Raw genomic sequence first — 14,276 nt, forward strand, 5'->3', positions numbered from 1 at the left:
GCTGGAGAATCCAAGACAACAAGGTGCAGAGCTGGATGAACGCAGCAGGCCAAGCAGCATCATAGGAACAGTCTAGGCCCGAAACGTCAGCCTTTCTGCTCCTATGATGCTGCTTGGCCTGCTGTGTTCATCCAGCTCTGCACCTTGTTGTCTTGGATTCTCCAGCATCTGCAGTTCCTACTATCTCTAACAATAACACAGTTATCTTTATATTTAGAGGTAACACTGTGTGGAGCTGGAGGAGCACAGAAGGCCAGGCAGCAACAGAGGAGCAGGAAAGGGTCAGGACCCTTCTCAAAAATGGGGGAGGGGGAAGGGAGCTTATTGGAAATATTTTAGAGTCTATTATAAATGATGCACTCACACAGTATTGAGAATTACTTAATATAATTATGTAGGGTAAGCATGGCTTCATGAAGGAGAAATTCATTAGAATTATTTGAGGAGTTAACAAAGCTGGATAGATAAAGGTGAAGCAGTGGAAGTAGTATATTTGGATTTCCAGAGGTTGTTTGATAATGCAGCATACATTAGGCTACTTAATAGATAAGAGCCCATGGCGTTGGACGTCATATATTAACTGGCGGTCCAGACTTGATGGGCGGAAGACTCTCTTCCGTACTGTATGATTCTATAGGTAGCATGGATAAATAATTCACTAACTAGTAGAACACAGAGAGTTGGAATAAGTGGGCTTGTTCAGGATGACAACCAGTAGCTAGTTGAGTGTTGCAGGAATCAGATCTGGGATCACCCTTATTTGCAATATCCATTAATGATTTGGGTGACAAAATTGAATGCATTACAGCCAAGTTTGCAGAAGACACAAAAATTGTTGGGAGGTGAGGATGATACAAAGTCTGCAGAAGGGCATAGGCAGGTTAAGTAAGTGGGCAACAAACACTTGGCAGATGGAATATTGTATGGGAAAATGTGAGGTTATACATTTTGGCAGGAAGAATAGAGTAAATGAATATTATTTACCCAGAAAAGGACTGTAGAAACCTCAGCATACAGTGATTTAGGAGTCCTTGTGCAGAAAAGCTAGCTTACAATTTCACATGGTAATAGAAAAACAGGAAAAGACAAGGTAGATGAAGCTAAATTATTTCCACCAGTTGGGGAGTCTTGGACTAGGCAACATAGATGGAAAATTAAGGCCTGACTGTTCAGGCTGTGATGTTAGGAAGCACTTCCTCACAAAGGATGATAGATGTTTTGAATTCTCTTCCACAAGTAACAGAGGATGCTGGATCATTTGATAATTTAAAATCTGAGATAGATAATCTTTTGTTAAGCAAAGGTATTAAGGTAAATGGCCCAAAGGCATTAGTCCACAGATCAGGCCTGATCTCATTGAATGGTATAAATAGCTGAATAGCCTACTTGTGTTCCGTTGATATAATGGAAAACAAATAGAATGTTCCCTCTTATTTCAAAGGGAATAGAGAATAAAGGGATCACGTTTTACTAAAACCATACAAGGCACTAGTTACACTAGTTATGAGGAGGTGATGGCCTAGCGGTATTATCGCTGGACTGTTAATCCAGAAACCCAGATGACATTCTGGGGACCTGGGTTCGAATCCTGCCACGGCAGATGGTGGAATTTGAATTCAATAAAAATATCTGGAATTAAGAATCTAATGATCATGAACCCATTGTTGATTGTCAGGAAAAACAAGTCTGGTCCACTAATGTCCTTTAGGGAAGGAAACTGCCATCCTTACCTGGTCTGGTCTACATGTGACTCCAGACCCACAGCAATGTGGTTGACTCTTAACTGCCCTCTAGGCAATTAGGGATGGGCAACAAATGCTGACGAGCCAGCGACACCCACAGCCCATGAATGAATAAAGAAAAACTAACACCTAGACAACTGGTACCAAAGGCATTGTTGTGAAATTTTCTGATGAGACGAAGGTAGTGTAGGAAAGTAAGCTATGACGATGACAAAAGGCGCCTACAAAACATTATAGTTTGGTTGTGATTTGGCAAACTAGTGAGGAAATGGAATATAATGCTTGAAAAATTGAACTGGTACAAAGATGAAAAAGGAAGCATATTATGTAAATGATGAGAGATTGCAGAACTGGGAGATACAGATGGATCTAGTTGTTTACATGCATGAATCGAAATAAGTTATTGTGCTGATACAGCAAGTAAAGAGGAACGTTAATAGAATTTTATCATTTATTGTGAGGGGAATTAAATACAAAAGTAGTGACATTATGTTTCAATTTTACACGGCATTAGGTAGACTCCATCAGAAGTGGTATGCACTTAACTCTTCACTTTATTTAAGTAAGGATGTAAATGCTTTTGTTCAGTTTAACGGTTTACTGAAATAATACCTGGAAGAACTGGGATGTCATATGAGCACAAATTGGACAAGCTAAGCTTATTTTCATTTTTTTTGTAACAGTACGAGGTGAATTGTTTAACACACATAAGATCCTAAGGGATCCTTACAGTCTAAATATAGAAGATCTTTCCTCTTATGGGAGAATGTAAAAAGAGAATCTGTGGTTGAAAACCAGAGTCACCATAAATCAAAGATTTGTCATTTTTTTCTTCTCTGCATGAGTTTTGTGTGTTTGGGAGTCTCTTACTGAAAAAGTGGTAGAAGCAGAGTCCTTAAAATTTTTAAGGCAAAAGTTGATAGATTCTTGTTCAACAACAGAGTGAAAGGTTAACAGTGGTAGGTGAGATTGTTGATTTGAGGTTGCAGTTAGGTTAACCGTGATCTTATTAACTGGTATGTGGACGTGACGGAGCAAATAGCCCACTCATGCTACTTGTTCACATATTAATATGTACTTGAGTTCTCTTTCTTCTCAACAATGCCTCCTCTAATTTTATTTATTTATTTTTCCCCAGTCATTTCAATTAATTGGGCAGTCATTTAAGTTCTTTTAATTGATTTTAGTGCTTTGGGTACAATTCAATGCAATAACATCTGCATATTATTTAGGTGGAATATCATTTCTCTTCCACCTCTCTAGTGCTCTCTCTTCTACCCCTCCAACACACTGTGCATCTCTTCTGCCCCTCTCTATTATCATCCATCTATTCTGCCCACCATTTTCTCCTCTCATTCATTTACCTCCCCCACACCCTACTCTCACTTCCTTGTCACTCCCCAATCACAGACCTCTCCTCCCTCTCCTTCTCTCCAATTCACTGATAATGTTATTTTAATTCCTCCCCCAGCTCCAGCCTCTCTGACTCTGGATCCAAACACAGCAAACCCCTGGCCCATTTTGTCTGAGGACCGGACCAGCGTGAGACTCGGAGACAAAGACCAACTACTGTCCAAAACCTCAGAGTGGTTTGATCCCTGGCTTTGTGTCCTGGGCTCAAGGTGATTCATATCTGGAAAACATTATTGGGAAGTGGATTTGGGAAGCAACATTGAATGGATTGCAGGTGTGGCCCGAGAATCTGTCAATAGGAAAGTGGGGAGGAACCTGAACACTGATGCTGGATAATGGACACTTTCACTGAGAACTGGAAATGTCTATTTCGCTGCCACATCCCCATCTGATAGCCTACTTACCTTCAGTGGCAAACCCCAGAAAATTGGTATTTTCCTGAATTACGAGCGTGGGCAGCTGTCATTTTACAATGCGGGCAACATGTCCCATCTCCATACTTTTACCGACACTTTCACTGAGAGAATCTTTCCCATCTTCAGTCCAGGTTGGAATGTTGATGGGAAAAACTCTGAACCACTGACAATCTGTGGGATTAAAGGTCACTGACAGATCCATCTCACACCATCTCCCTGCTTTCTGCCAGCTGTCAATTTGCTGATGACATGAAAGCATTATTGATTATCGGGAAAACCCATCTGGATCACTAATGTCCTTCAGGGAAGGAAATCTGCCATCCTCACTGGTCTGGCCTACAAGTGACTCTAGACCCACACCACCCTAATCTAGAAGAACAGGGGCAACAGATGTATGGGAAAGCCAACACCTGCAAATTTGATTCTGTGCCGCTCACCATCTTAACTTGGAAATATATCACCGTTCTTTCGTTGTTGCTAGATCAAAAGCCTGGGATTCCTTCCTTTCCATGGCACTGTGGGTCTACCTACAGTATATGGATTAATGTAATTAAAGAAGGCAGCTCACTAACAACTTTGCAATAGCAAGTAGGGATGGGCAATAAATGCTGGCCCAGCTAGTGGTGCCCGCATTCCACCAGTGAATATATAAAAAAGAGCTGTGAACTGCAGGAATCTTGTGACTTTACTACCGGTAATGTTGTTCCACCGGTGGAAGATGGAGAACATCATTGGTGCATTGGTGCAACAACTTGGCTGTCAAGCAAGAGAAGAAGCCAACTGAAAGTAAATGCATTCAGTGTTCTATTAAATGCAAGAAATCATTTCCCTGGAGGACCGGAGAGCGGGTAAAGTGAGGAAAAAGGAAATAGCAATACTCAACTCTTCATAGAGTACCAGGCATTAGGTTTATTCCTGTATGAACAGCTGTCAAAATCCCCAGCCTGCAATGTCCCTAATTCACATCTTCTTAACAGTGATGGGGATTTCTGCTGTCATGGTTCACAGTGGCAAGTCTCACAATGACTTTTGGTAGAGGGAAAGGGAGAGCAGGTTACATTCAGCTGCCGCTGTGACCCTCGCTTGTCTTTATTTTGGGTGAGCAAAAGCCGTTACTATTTCTGAACAATGGGTCACCAGACTTGAAACATTAAGTCCATTTTTCTCCTGACAGATGCTGCCGGACCTAATGAGCTTCTCCAGCACTTTCCATTTCTCTCTCAGATTTCTAAGATCCACAGTTCTTTGTTTTTATTCCCTTACCATGTTGCCCAATGTGCTGAATGTTTCCAAATCATGTTCTGTTTATATGAATATTTAGCTAGTTTGTTCTTGTAATTGTGGTAAATTGTCAGTTTGGTTTTCTTTGCACTTCCATCTTATTTTAATATCAAAATTTATTATATGATTAAATTAGGCTGATAAACTTGGCTGGATTTTCACAGGTGTGTAAATATTGCCTAGAATATCATGTGCAAATCGATATTCTAATAAAATTGAAGTGAAGGAAACGTGTTTATGGGAGGTTTTGTTTTACAGTAAAATAGGAAGCTGCTTTGAGACTGTTAACTAAATGGGATGAGAGTGCTGTGGAAAATAAAACAGACGTTACAGAACATGTGTCAGCATTTTCAGAGAGAGGAACAAACTTAACATTTTGAGTTCAATTCTCTGTGAATTCTGATTTGACAGATTAATTCTTTCAAATGTGATTTGATTGGTATGTATGTTATTAACAGATAATATTTAGCAACATTTAGTGCAATTCAGTTGGAAAACACTTGAATTTTAATGAAGTTACATTTCTCTTTAAATCTGATTTTTAGGTCTGTCTCTTCATTGTCTACATTAGTGAAGTAATCTTGAAATAACTGTTGTGTAATTTTATTAAAAACAATCTATACATGAAAGCTGGTCCTTGTTCATATTTAAATAGTGGGTCTTCTTCCAAAAGAAATCTGATGACTGCTGAAACAGAAAGAGTTTTTTCACATTAAAAGCCTCAGTTTATTGGTAAATACAAAGGGCAGAAAGTAAACATGTTTTATTTGCATATTGCTAAATGATTGAATTCTCATAGTGCATGTTGCAATTCCATATGATTATTTAAAGAGCCACCAGCTGATGTAAATGGTGATTGTTGCCTGGGAATAGTATGAAAGTTTAACTCTGAGCGTTCTTGTGATGAAGTGGTAGTGTCCTGCCAGCAAGTCTGGGATCCAGTACCACTTCCTTCCAAAGAGTGAAATAACATTTCTGAACAGGTTGATTGGGAAATATCTAATATTTACATGGATACTTCAGGCATTGTCATCTTGGATTAGGCCCAGAGATGGGCAGTGGTAATTCTGATTTAGATGAGAAACAATATAAAACCAGAAGAATAAGACACTGATTGATTGGCTGTTTCTGTCTGTAAATAGCAATAGAGCCATCCAACCAGTTCCAGTTCAGTGCTCTTTCCGCACAGCCCTGTAATATTTTTTATATTGAAGTTCAACCAATTCCTTTTTAAAATCACTACTGAATTTGCTGTCATATGTAAAGAGTAAAAGTTTAGTGAAAACTATTAAAGATCTCTTACCGTCAGAAATGAGGGAGTTTAAAATGGGGAACAAAGAAATGGCTGACAAACTAAATTCATACTTTGATTCTGTCTTCACAAAGGAGGACATGAATAATGTACCAGAAATGATGCGGAACAAGGGGTTTGGTGACAGGGAGGAACTGAAACAAATCTACATCTGTAGAGTAAAGGTTGCAAAAATTGATGGGAATGAAGGCTGATAAATTTGCATGGCCTGCTAATCTACATCACAGAGTCCTTAAGGAAGTGGCTCAAGAAATAGTGGGTGCATCAGTGGTCACCTTCCAAGATTCTTTAAACTCTAGAACTGTTCCTATAGGTTGGAGGGTAGCTAATGTGATTCCACTATTTAAAAAGAGAGGTAGAGAGAAAACAGGGAATTACAGACCAGCGAGTCTGACGTTGGTAGTGGGGAAGATGCTGGAGTTCTTTGACAATGATTTTACAGCAGAGTACTTCGAAAACAGTGGTAGAATCAGACAGTCAGCATGGATTTACAAAAGAGAAATCACGTTTAACAAATCTACTGGCATTCTTCGAGGATGTAACTAGTAGAGTTGACCAGGGAGCCATGGGTTTGGTTTATTTGGACTTTCAAAAAGCTTTTGAAAAATTCCTCCATAAAATATTAATGTGTAAAATTGAAGTGCAAAGGATTGGAGGTAGTCTTTTAAGATGGATAGAAAATTTGTTAGCACCAAGCAATGGGTCTTTTTCTGAATGACAGGCAGTGACTAATGATGTATCACAGGGTTTGCCATTGAGAGCCTAGCTTTTCACAAAATATATTAATAATTTCCATGAGGGAACTAAATGTAATATCTCAAAATTTGCAGATGACACAAAACAGTAGAACAGTGAGGTGTGAGGAGGATGCAGGGATGTTGCAGTATGATTTGGACAAGCCGAGAAGGTGGACAACGCATGGCAGATACAGGATAAATGTGAAGTTATCAACTTTGGCAGCAAAAATAAGACGGCAGATTATTATTTGAATCACTGTGAATTGGGAGAGGGCAATGTTTAATGAAATGAAGGTTTAACGGATGTCTTCATGCACCAGTCTCTGAAAGTAACATTGCAGGTGCAGCAAACTGTATGTTGGCTGTTACAGCAAAAGGATTTGATTACAGGAATTGAGGATTTGTTACTGCAATTAAACAGCGCATTGATGAGGCCACACCTTGAATCTTTTGTGCATGTTTGGTCTCCTTACCTGAGGGAGGGTTTTCTTGCTATAGAGGAAGTGAAACAAAGGTTTACCAAATTGATTCCTGGGATGGCAGGATTGATGTATGAGGAGGGATTGTGTCGATGTGGAGCATATTCACTTGAGTTTAGAAGAATGAGGGTAGGATCTCATAGAAACCTATAAAATTCTAACAGACTAGACAGCTTAGATGCAGGAAGAATGTTCTCTCCAGAACCAGGGTCCATAGTTTAAGAAGAAAGACATTTTAAGACTGAAGTGAGAAGAAATTTCTTCATCCGGAGAATGGTGAGCCTGTGGAATCGCTGTCACAGAAAGTGCTTAAGGCCAAGACATTATGTGTTTTCAAGAAGGATGTAGAAATTGCACTTGTAGCTGAAGGGATCAAGAGAATACAGGGGAAGGGCAGGATTCGGGTTTTCAGCTTGATGATAAACCATGATCATAATGAATTGCAGAAGAGGAACAAGGGATTGAATGGCCTACTCCTGCTCCTATCTTCCATGACTCTATTTTTCCATCACAATGACTGGCAAACCATTCCGAATCATAACTTGCTTTTTCACTAACTAAGAGAGCCAGTCAGCAAATTTCATAAAGAGATGGTTTGTTATGACAGAAAACATGAATTTTGAAAATGAACTGCACAATTCTCAAGCAATAAGTTGATTTAAGTAAATGAACAATTAATAAAAGTTACAATTAAAAGTTGTTAAGCAGAGCTATCAAATAAAGCCTTTATTTGTCTTTTCAGTTTTGAGGCACAGTGAAAGAGACAGATTAGGCCCCAAGTCATGATCATCAGGAAAGGGAGGGGCCTGGGTCTGAGCTAAGGGTTGGCTTTCAGTAGCACTGACCTTGCTTTCACCCTTGAAGGTAATCACTCCCAAGAAATCCTGGAAGGAAATTATGTAAAAGTGGAATCAGTTCAAATATCGGACTCTAGGGATTTCCTCCTCTTCAAGTATGTTTTATGTATATGTTTTAGGAGGAGTAGGGAAAAAGGTTTATGTGTGTCTGACTCACTCAGTCTATGACTGAGCACATTCTACCTCTACCTCTCATTCACCCCTCATGCATTAAAACTTTCCCCCCGACATCACAATCCTCTCATTCGCTTCCTCGTCCACATCGAACCCCTCTTGCTCGCTTCCCTTTCTCTCACACACATCCCCTCTCACTCCCTCATTCCCACACATTCCCTCCCTCCAACTCACTAACTCTCTCACTCACTCTCTCTCTCTTAAACTTGCTTCCAGCCCATCACTCAGTATTTCACTTGCTCTCACTGTCCCCATCAGCGCTGTATCCCTTATTATTCATAATATGAATTATATGAATGAGAATGGAGGGGGGGGGGGATAAAAAGTAAGTTTGCAAATGATACAAAGTTTGGCCGAGTGATTAATACTGAGGAAGAAAGTCTTAAGTTACAGGAAGCTCTCCATGTTGGACAAATGGGCAGATCAGTGCAAATGGCATTAAACCTGAGAACTGTTGGTGCACAATGGGAGAAGTTACAAGGCAAGGGAGGACTTAATTAATGGCAAGACATTAGGAAGCCTAGAGGAAAAGAGACCTCAGGGAACTGTCTACAAATCCCCAAAGTCTGCAGGACAGATTAACAGGATTATTGAGAATGCATACGGCACACTTGCCTTTCTCAGCCATGGCATAGATTATAAGAGCAGGCAGGTTATGTTGAAACTGTAAAGGACTTTGATTAGGCAATGGCTGGAGCACTCTGTGCTGTTCTGGTTTCTGCACAATAGGAAGGAGGTGATTGCACTGGAAGGGGAGCTGAGGAGATTCACCAGGATTTTACCTGAGATGGGGCACTTTAGAAATGAAGGGAGGCTGGATATGCTTGGGTCGTTTTCTTTGGAGCAGAGAGGGGGACCTGATGTGTATACGATTACAAGAGGCATCATTCAGGGTGAATAGAAAGCAGCTGCTTCCCTTATTTGAAAGGTCAATAACAAGTGAGCATAATTTTGAGGTGAAAGGCAGGAGGTTAGAGAGGATTTGATTAAAATTGGTTTCACCCAAAGAGTGGTGGGGTCTGGAATGAACTTTCTGGGAGAGTAGGTGAGGTGGTGAAACTTACAAACTGTTAAAAGTAATTGGATGAGCAGTTGAAATGTTACAATACTCGAGGTTATGGGCCTACTGCTGGAAAGTGGAACTAGTGTAAATATAGTGTAGCTTTGGTGGTACAGACTCAATGGGCCCAGGGCCTCTTCTGTACCGTATGATATGATATAAACAAAGATAACTTTTTGAGTGCGGTAATAATTCCTTCAGGCCTTCAGTTTCTGTTTCTCCCTGCACAGATGTTGCCAGATCTGCTGAGTTCCTCCATCACGCTATTTTTGTTCTTGCCCCTCTGTTCTCTGCTAGGCTCTGTGGGTCTTTACACCTAGACTCTGAATCTGCATCAATTCTGTTTCAGATCTGGCCAATTGTTTTGGAATTCCTGGAAATGCTGGTTTGTTGCCTCCCCTTTACTAGCCACCTGGACATAAAGCCCATCTATGGCAAGCCTATGGTAAAGGACAGGTGAAGGAGGAAGTCTACTCATTGACCACTTCACACTAACCCTTCCTTTTGGTGACATTACACCTTTCAACTACCAAAGTAGGAGGAATTCTAGCTCTGTATCACTTTTCAGATAAGAAATTAAACACTCCTCTACTTACTTCAGTCATCCTGGGAACAGGTCTGGTGAGCTTTCTTGCACTTCCTCTACAGCATTAATATCTTTCCTGAGATGAAGAGACTAATCCTGCACATGGTACTCCAGGTGTGGGCCAACCAAGTTTCTACACAATTGAAGCAAGACTTTACTACTTCTGCGCTGAAATCCTCTTGCGATAAAAGCTAATTATATTCGACTTCCAAATAGCTTGCTGCACCTACATCTTATCCTTCCTGTAGATCCTTTTATGCACCTACATTTTACAAGCCCTTACCATTTAATAAATAGTCTACTGGGATTGGTTTGTTGGCTCTAGTCTTCCAGGCCCAAACAGAAAATAAACTTTGGTCATTTCTGAACAGCCTCCAATGGATGTTTGAAAAGCTGTTGGTTCAGCCACTCATCTCACCCACACCTGGTTCATTTCTGCCTCAACATTGCTAAAAGGTTGCTCTGGAAGCACCAGGACTCCAGTTTATACATTAAGGGACATACCCCCAAAAACATCAACAGGCAGCTGGTCCCACTGTCCACTAGGGCACCTGGACAGTGGTGGTGACTGAAACATTGGGGCATGGCTCTTGTGGCATTTTCAGCAGATTATCAATCTGATTACTACAATGGGAGGATCTCAAAATTGATGCAAGTTATGAATGATGTGGAAGTACCAGTGTTAGACTGGGGTGGACAAAATCACAGCTCATATGTCACCAGGTTATAGTCCAACAGGTTTATTTGAAATCACAAGCTTTCAAAGTGCTGCTCCTTCATCAGGTGAAGTGACTTGTCTTGTTGTTTTGGAGTGAGGTGCACTTTCAGCTTCAAGAATGTCATTTTGCATTCTTTGTTCAAAGAATGTCGTTGCTTCTATTGTCTAGTTCTGTATCAGCACCAAGCAGCAATGCTTTAGTGAAATGATTTGGTGACCCCTGCAAAGACTCCACTGTGCCCAGTCTGAGAACCACTGACTGATTCCTCTCCACCACCGCTATGTAGCACCACCTTCCACCATGGAGCAACATTAGAGGCAGGAAGGTCCCCAGATTCCTACGGCTCAAAGCTTGTTCTACCCAGTAAGTCGCCTCTATCGTTGAGGGGGAAGAGGCAGCTGAAATAACTCTATGAAGGCTGGTATCCCATCATGAAGTCACTCTTTATTTACACGTGGAGAGTACAAGACACTGATCCAGCTAGCACAGAGCCAGTTCCTAGATTTAGCAGAACCATGGCACTCCTGTCAGCCAGGGTTCCCTGATTGGACCAGGTTAACAGCCCCAGTCGGGGTACTGATATTCTATGAGGTCCACCTGGCTCACCTCGTTCCAATCACTACATCCCTCCACCTCGAAGTCCTGGGACATAGGATCATTCTTTTTCCTGTAGCTTCTCCTAAGAGGTAATAGAGGGAAATCTAACTTGCAGGCACGCAGATTCCTGGGAGGTGCTCAGCCCCAGTAGTAGAATTAAAAGCCAGCAGCACATAAAACAGCCAGGAACATATGTACAGATACTAGATGTGCCTTTTTGGATAGTTCATAACCAAATGTTATTCTGAGCTCAGCGAGATAGATCACCTTGTCTGGGGGCCACATACAGCATGAAGAACAGGTTAAAAATATGGTGCAAGCATTCCCTTGCAGAGATTGCTCAGTGAGAATAGTTGTAAGAATACTGGCATGAGAGGTTATACGAGGTTGGGGGTTGGGTGGGTTCAAGTAGGCTCTGATCAAGGGATACATTTTATATGGAAAGTAATTAAGCAGGTATATGCCCTGCTGGGTATTAAACAGGAATTCCATCTCCCATACCACCTCAAAGTTTAGGTATGGTAGAATGAATGAATTGGACACTTAAAACTAGTCTGACTGAGGTTTTGAGAGACACAGAACAAGGATAGGTTAGAGTACTCCCACCATCCAAATGAAACTCAGGTCAACCCAGTCAGGAGAATGAAATTGATACCCTTTGAATCAGTGATTGGGTGGGCTATGCAACTGCCGGGGAATGTGGTAGTAGGAGGATCATATGTGCAATGGCAATGATAGGGTTAAATAATTTCTGAAAGGACTGGCAAAACAGATGACAGGGGACTATTAGAAATGGCAGGAGCAGGATACATTAGATACATTGAATTTTTGAAGTATCTCCAAAATATGGCCAATTCGCTTATTGACCGACTGGCTAATGCATCAAAAGTTGAACTTATAGCAGAGACATGCACAACTTATACCAGTTGGCAGTTGACAATGATCAGTCAGAAGGACCGTTTTTTTTGAGGTCCCAGGCTAAACTAAGAGAGGGGTTGTCCCAACCTGTCAGTGTGTCACAGAATTGTAGTTGCTTTATGTTAGAGTTTATTTTAAACTGTTATTTTAAATTGTTATTTTATAACTGTTTTTATAATTGTTATTTTATTATCCTTCCTAATCTGCTGTACAAAAGTTAGTACAGAATTTGGAAGAGTTCTTAGTGATAAGTAAGTATTCAGTTTATTGGCAATTAATGTGATGAAGCTGGCACTGTAGTCCTGTGAAGGACTATAACTATCAGAAGCTTTGTAAGATCCCAAAGACAGATGATGAGGTATCTGGTAAAGATCATGAGATTATGGGAGGACCTAAGGCTGTCCATAGAGTTGTCCATCATTGATTGTGTGTTTACTGGTTTTGACGTATAGATTAGGGGAAATGTGGCTAATAATGACATCAATGTTGCATGTAATTAGTCTAATGGCAAAGGTATAATAATATTGTATTTCGCTGGGGAACACAGAGCATCATTGAACTCCGATCTGGACTGTGATTAAGAGGACAACTGTGGCCCCACATGAAAGCCTAATTTGGAGTGGTCTCTAGCCTCTCCCACATATGTGGCAGAAGAGCTCTGAACAAAGATTGCTTATACTGTTGAACACAAACTCAAGACTCCTCTTTGATATTTCTCCCTACAACAGAAGTAATCCAGAGAAGTTTCACTAAGTTACTGTTGTGTTGGAGACATTTTTAAAATAGGAAATGTTGAGTTGGTTGGATTTTTAATCATTGAAGTTCAGGAAAATGAGAGGAACACTGATTCCAATATACAAGATATTTAAGGAACTTATGAGTGTAGGTGTGGAGAATTTTTTTTTCCCATGTGGGTTAATCTAAGACCAGGGACATTATTGCAGAGTAAGGGGCTGCCCATTTAAGACAGAGAATATATTTTCCAACAGACAGTAGTGAAATTGTGGAGTTCTTTGCCACAAAAGGATGTTGATTCTGGGTTTATGAGTATATTCAAGGTCGAATTAGACATATTTCGTATCATTAATGAATCAAAGGTTTTGGGGGAAAGGAATGAAACTGGAGTTGAGAACTGTGGCTGGTTCGCTCGCCAAGCTGGTTCATCAGATTGCAGATGTTTCATTACCCTGCTGGTTAACATCATCGTGCAGCCTCCGATGAAACACTTTTGTGTTTTCCTGCTGGTACACAACATAGCTTTATCACAGGCTGCACAGATGATGTTACCCAGCTGGGTAATGAAACATCTGCAAACTAATGAACCAGTTTGGCGAGCCAATCAACCACAGCATCCACAACCCGAGGTACAAATCTACTCAAGCACCTTATGAGTTGAGAACTATCAGATTAGCCATGTTCTCATTAAATGGTACAGCAGATCGATGTGTGTCTACATCTTATAGCTTTGTGGCCTGGAATGTGTGATGGAGGCAGAGTCAATTGAGATATTCACGAGGGTATTCGATAATTATATGAACAGTGACAATGTGCAATGGTATGGGAAAAAGTCAGGCAAGTGGCATTAAGTCATAACACTCATTGAAGAGCCAGTGTAGACATAATATGTTGAATGGACTCCTTCTGCATCGTAACAATTCTGTGATTTTAGTGAACCCAAATGTAATGTGAGTCTGCAGTCTGCCCAGCTGTTTTTACCAAATGAAACATGAGGCATAATTAATGCTCTGGAATTATTCAAGTTTGCTGTACAATTTAATCAGATCATAGTGATCTGTTTGTGGTCTCAATCCCACTTTCCTGTCTTCTCCTCATATCCCTTGAAATCCTTGGCTATCAACAATTTATCAAATTCAGATTTCAATAAGTTCAATGGCTCAGCTTTGGATTCTATCTTATAAGACAATAAAACCACAGGAAGTTAATTCCAAATGGTAATAACCTCAGAGATAAAACATTCATCCGCG

The 14,276-nt window shown here is 40.6% G+C and overlaps 1 pseudogene; it reads left to right on the top strand.

Annotated features, from left to right (window-relative positions):
- Positions 1-5,404, top strand: part of LOC109919545 — a 15,594-nt pseudogene extending 10,190 nt beyond the window's left edge.
- The last annotated feature ends 8,872 nt before the right edge of the window (positions 5,405-14,276 follow it).

Source organism: Rhincodon typus, chromosome 35 (genome assembly GCF_021869965.1).
Source record: "Rhincodon typus isolate 14 chromosome 35, sRhiTyp1.1, whole genome shotgun sequence".
Taxonomy (NCBI): Eukaryota; Metazoa; Chordata; class Chondrichthyes; order Orectolobiformes; family Rhincodontidae; genus Rhincodon; species Rhincodon typus.